This window comes from Orcinus orca, chromosome 4 (genome assembly GCF_937001465.1).
Source record: "Orcinus orca chromosome 4, mOrcOrc1.1, whole genome shotgun sequence".
NCBI lineage: Eukaryota > Metazoa > Chordata > Mammalia > Artiodactyla > Delphinidae > Orcinus > Orcinus orca.
This window is the reverse complement of record NC_064562.1, coordinates 102,887,567-102,893,566: the sequence shown is the minus strand read 5'-3', so window position 1 is coordinate 102,893,566 and position 6,000 is coordinate 102,887,567.

The following is a 6,000-nucleotide window of genomic DNA, read 5'->3' as shown; positions in this document are numbered from 1 at the left end:
TTGGAGCCAGAGTGAGATGGTTGCTGGCTCTGGAGGAATTGTTGAGAGGCTTCTTGTCAAAGTGTCAAGCTTTGTGTCCAAGTGTCAGGCCACGAAAAGTCTCTGCCCTAGGTAATTTCTGGATGACTGAGTGTAGAGCCGATCAGGGCTAAACCAGCTTCAAACCTTCTGCTGAATTAGTGACAGTCATTGTTTCGTTATCAACTCCTGGGTGTGTGGGGGGCAGAGCCTTGGTTGCTAAACAAAGGGGGATAAAAGAGCCTGCTCTGCTGAGAGCTGGTGACCTGTCGCTGATGTATGTTCTGGGTCATTCATACTTGGACAGCCTTCGGGTTAACTGCAGGATGTGTTAATCCAGGCACTGCAAAAACTTCCTTCGAGAAAGCAGGACTCTTGAGTTTGCTCAAATGCCTCTTCAACAAAAGAATGTGTTTGTTTTGTTTTCTTCTCCCCACCTCAGGGAAGCCAGTCAGTGGCTCCCCAGTCTTCCAGCTGGGGAGGGGCATCTCTGGGAGCCAAGAGAGTGGGATGCGAATGCAGGAAGGGGAGCTGGGAATGACTACCAATGTCCCTCCTTGGTGAGGCCTTTCATGGCTCTCCCCACCCCAGGCATTGTCTACCCCATCATTTTGATACATCATTCTGATCTATTTCCATATATATTATAGCACTTATTTTTTATCTAAAGTTATCCTGTTCATTTAAATCCTAGTCTAAGGTCTCTTCCCCACTTAGAATGTAAACTCAAGTGGAACAAGGATCCTATCTGTCTTGTTCACCCCTCTGTCCTCCCGCACTAGACAGCTCCTGGTCTATGGCAGGTGCTCATAAATATTTCTTGAACGAATGTATGTGTGCACTGGGTGTGAACGTTCTACAGAGCCTCACTCTTTAAAAAAAATTTAGACATTTGGATTAGAAATTTTACTAAGGTGAATTATTTGGTTTCATGCTTTCCATGTACAGAAGACACCAGAAAATTAAACCTGCTCTGAATGACCTGGAGCGTCACCATCAATGTTGGTTATTATACTGGACTGTCATCCAGACCTATTGAATGCATGATTTTGTTTGTTTTGCATCGACACAAACCGTTGTGATTGTTGTAGTTTGGGCTCTGCCTTTAATGACTTTTCTCTCTTCATTTTGGCCAATCAGCTCTTCTATCACTGAAGCACCTACAATAACTCTTCTTCTTCTAGTCATTTGTAATTTTGATGAAACAATAGTTGAGCTTGGCAGACATGAATAGAAAATACAAGTAAATAGGTCCTGCCTAGGAAGGAAGAGAATCTCTTGGCTATAGATGTGAGTATTAAGACATCCTTGGTGGCATTTACTGAACTTAATTCAATTATTTTTTCTGTCTCTAGTTCATGACTACAAGCGGCAGAAACTGATGTTGGTTATTGCAAGAAAATAGTGGAAGTCCTGAGGGAGAGCTCATAGAAAGGATTCTATATCACCAAAGAGCTTACAGTCTACATGAGGAAATCATACAAAACTAGTTTGAGGCAATGTATTAGGGTTCTCCAGAGAAACAGAACCAATAGACTAGCCAGATACCTATCATCTATCTACGTATCTGTCTATGTACCTATCTATCTATCTATCCATCCATCTATCATCTAACAACATGAGAGGAGATTTATAATAGGAATTGACTCGTGTGACTACGAAGGTGGAGAGGACCCAGGATCTGCAATCTGTAACTGGAAAGCAGCAGGAAAGCTGTTGGTGTAATTCAGTCCAAGTTTAAAGGCCTGAGAAACAGAAGTGCCAATGTCTGAGGGCAGAAGATGGATGTCTCAGTTCAAACATGAGAGCAAATTCACCCTTCCTCCGCCTTTTGGTTCTTTTTTTAAAAAATAGATACATGTTAAATTTTTTTTTATTATTTTTTATTTTTGGCTGCGTTGGGTCTTCGTTGCTGAGCTCGGGCTTTCCCTAGTGGCGGTGAGCGGGGGGTACTCTTCGTTGCGGTGCGCGGGCTTCTCATTGCAGTGGCTTCTCCTGCTGCGGAGCACGGGCTCTAGGCGCGCGGGCTTCAGTAGTTGTGGCACGTGGGCTCGGTACCTCCCCCTTTTTGTTCCATTCAAGCCCTCATTGGACTGGATGATGCCCACTCGCACTGGTGAAGGTGGTCCTCTGTACTCAGTCTACCTGTTCAAATGCTAATTATCTCCTAGAGACATCCTCATGTACCTACCCAGAAATAATGTTTCACCAGTTATCTGAGCACCCCTTAGTCCAGTTAAGCTGACACATAAAATTAACTATCACAGGCAATAACAGAAGAGGCATCATAATGTCCTTTCTTTTTGTAATTTTGTCTTCAAATTAATTATATAGACTCCAAACAAGCCAGGAATTCTGAGGAAGGAGGGATCCCTGTACATTAAGGAGATCACATTAAGCTTTAAAGAAGAGGTATGATGGGGTTTGGAGCCCAAGGGGGGTTATAATTTATCTAAGTAGAGAGGAGTGTGTGTGAGGCAGGGTGATCAAGGCTCAGGGAACAGCACAAGGGAAAGAATGGGAACAGACCCTGTGCAACATTTAGGGGTAAGTAAGTAAACCAGTCGCTCTGATGTGGAAGTTTCCAGAAAGGGAGCAGTGGGAGGCAAGCTGGAAAGGGGGGTCAGGTTGAATGAGATGGGGCCACACATGCCATGCTAAAACTTGGGGTGACATCCACAGCTGAGCAATTGACCTGGTAGGACAGAGCAGAAACCGATCAACAGTGTTTAACCAATACCTACAGTCTCTTCCATTGATAGTGAATGTCTCACCCTGGCCTTGAAGGTGTGACTTGCCTTCATTATCTCCCAGATAGAAAGTGGCCACAGGCAGGTCTGCTGTTATTTCTACCCCAGAATGCCATAATCTTGTTTTGAAACCTCTTCCCCAATTTAGAATGTGCCTAACTTCTAAATCCCAGACAAAGTGAACTTGACCTTGAGGAGCAGGAGTTTTTGTCCTTGAATGCCGGCCAGTCACTCCCGATAATAACAATTGTAATGGCTGAACTTTGTTGAATACTGGTTATGTGCCAGCTACTCTTCTAATAGCTGAAGCATGTTTATTTAACCTTCTTTTATATTATTATATTCCCTGGTTTGCACAGGGAGGCCGCAGCTAGTCACTAGCAGAAGTTGGGAATCCAACGCCAAATCCTGTCACAAATTCCAAACTTTTAATTACTGGGTCTGAGGCCCCAGAGTGCTTGAGGCTTATAGCGGGTAACTGGGCTGCTCCCTGGAAGTGGAAAACGGGGGAAGGGGTAGCCTGTTTTACTCCTTCACAGGGCCTGGCACTGGATGGAATTCTATTAATTGCTTTGCAAGTGCTAATCAAGTTCTCTTCAGAGAAGGATATAGGTTTCTTGTTTTTTTTTTAGAGGTTCTTCATTGGATGGATGGATGGATGGACGAAAGGATGATAAATGATAGATAGATGGGACGAGGGGCCCTTTTCATCTTATAGGGCAGCTCACCTAATGTCTCAGGAAAGCACCATAGTCTCACTGAATAACAAATGCCCTCCCCATAACAATATTTTTTAAAAAGAGAATATAGACCAGGGAAGTAGAGAAAATCAATAACTGGCCCTTCATTCCAACTAATTCTTAGTGGCAGGCGCTTTGGGTTTGAATATTCATCCTTTAACATGTTGAATCTTGACTCAAAAATGCACATGCATCACTCAAAGGAAAGGTTTTCAGTGCTTTTTTTTTTTTTTTGCGGTATGTGGACCTCTCACCGTTGCAGCCTCTCCCGTTGCGGAGCACAGGCTCCGGACGCGCAGGTCCAGCGGCCATGGCTCACGGGCCCAGCCGCTCCACGGCATGTGGGATCTTCCCGGACCAGGCACGAACCCGTGTCCCCTGCATCGGCAGGTGGACTCTCAACCACTGCGCCACCAGGGAAGCCCCTTTCAGTGCTTTTTCACTGTACAAGGTGCTGAAGATACAGCAATGAATAGGACAGATGTGGTTCCTGTCTTCTAGGATATTTCTGCAATTAAATAAGATATTTTATGAGAAAATACTTAGCACAATGCCTGGAAGCTAGTATATGCTCAATCAGTGTTGGTGGAATGAAAAAGTGAGTGAATGAATGAATGATAATAATAAAACTAGCAATTTCTATGAAGTCACCTCATTCAGTGTTTTCCAATCTTTTGTCATTGCATACCATCATCATGACTTTTACCTTATATACAAACTACATTACCATTATTTGTTGAATATTCATTCTTAAAGTCTAATCACTTAGCATTTGCCTTAAAACATTTATTTGAAATGAAAACACCCTATAACTACTACAAATGGAAAGTTATTGTAACTTGCTATTAAATACAAGTAACTCTTCAAATACATATAACAGAAAAAATAAAACAGTGATGTTATTCAATTATAGCCAGATATTTCTGCTTGGCGATGGTTCTGAGCCTGAGGCCTTTTTTATATAAGAGAGATTAGCAAGTGTTAGACAGGTGTTAAAGACATGCTAGTACCCAGCTGAGACTTTATCTAGTACAAAATATATACAATGACAAAATGCCACTTAGAATCAAGGAGCTCTTTCAATGAATGTGGATTTTATTAAATGCAACTTATGACCACAAAGTTTTGAAAACTAGCAATAGAAAGATATGTTGAAAGTATGCACATAGCCCTTAGAAAATGAAGGCTTGGTGGATATATGCATTAGAAAACAGGGACTTGGTCTCATTTGCAGCTATTAGTTTTCTCGGGCTGCCACACAGCACCACAGATTGGGTGGCTTAAATAATGGACCTTTATTTTCTCACAATTCTAGGGGCTGAAGGTCTGAGATCAAGATGTCAGCAGGTTGGTTTCTTCTGAGGCCTCTCTCCTTGGCTTATAGATGGCCATTTTCTACCTGTGTCTGTCTTTACATGCTCTCCCCTCTGTGTCTGTCTGTGTCCAAATTTCCTCTTCATATAAGCACATCAGTTATATTGGATTAAGATCAACCCTAATGACCTCATTTTTACTCAATTACCTCTTAAAAAATCCTATCTCCAAATACAGTCACTTTGTAAGCTGCTGGGTGTTAGGACTTCAGTATGTGAATTTTGGGTGGAAACAATTCAGCCCCAAACTAGATGTATCCTTCCTAGCATCTAGAACGTGCTTGGCACATAGTAGATGCTCAGTAAATGTTTGTTGAATGGGTGAATGGGGATTGAGTCTATGGTATCAGAAGATTCTACCAGCTTAATATTGTTTAATCTTTTCAGGATTTTTTTTCCTGATTGCCTGTGAGTAGTTACTAGCTTGATGTCCATAAAGAAAGCTATTCCCAGTGAGTCCACAGCGGTATGGAGGACCTGCTCTTGCCCACTCATTTCATTTATTCCCTCATTCATTCATTCATTCACTAAGTGTATATCTAGAAGCAATGACTAATTGGTCCTGAATTCTTTCTCTGTCTTCATTCCCTTGCTTTCACCTCTGATTATGTCATAAGTCTTGATCCATATCCAATACCCAGGAATCCCAGACAGATTATCTACTCATCTGCGGACCTAGATCTGGCCAAAGCCTTTCAAGTTCCAGGGGGCTCCACACCTGTCCATCTCTGGCTGCACATTAGAATCACCTGGAAAACGTAAAAAAATTTTTTCCATTGCCCAGCTTCATCCCGGACCGATTGAATTGGAGTTTCTGCAGCAAGGGCCTAAGCATCAATATTTTGTCAACCTTCCCACATCAATCCACTGTACAGCAAGGACTAAGGAGCAAGGGGCTCCATGCCCCTTCGTAGAACAATCAGATCATGTGATTGTGAATTCCAGAGGTCCCTACACTCTTCAGTTTCCTAAAGATATTGCCTTCCTACTTGGACCATCCTTATTAACTATTATTGTCCTACATGAAGACACACTTGTCTAACCATTCAACCGAGACTCATTGAGCACTAATGTAGAAGCTATTGGGAGAAAAACACAAACATGACATGGTCTTTCCTG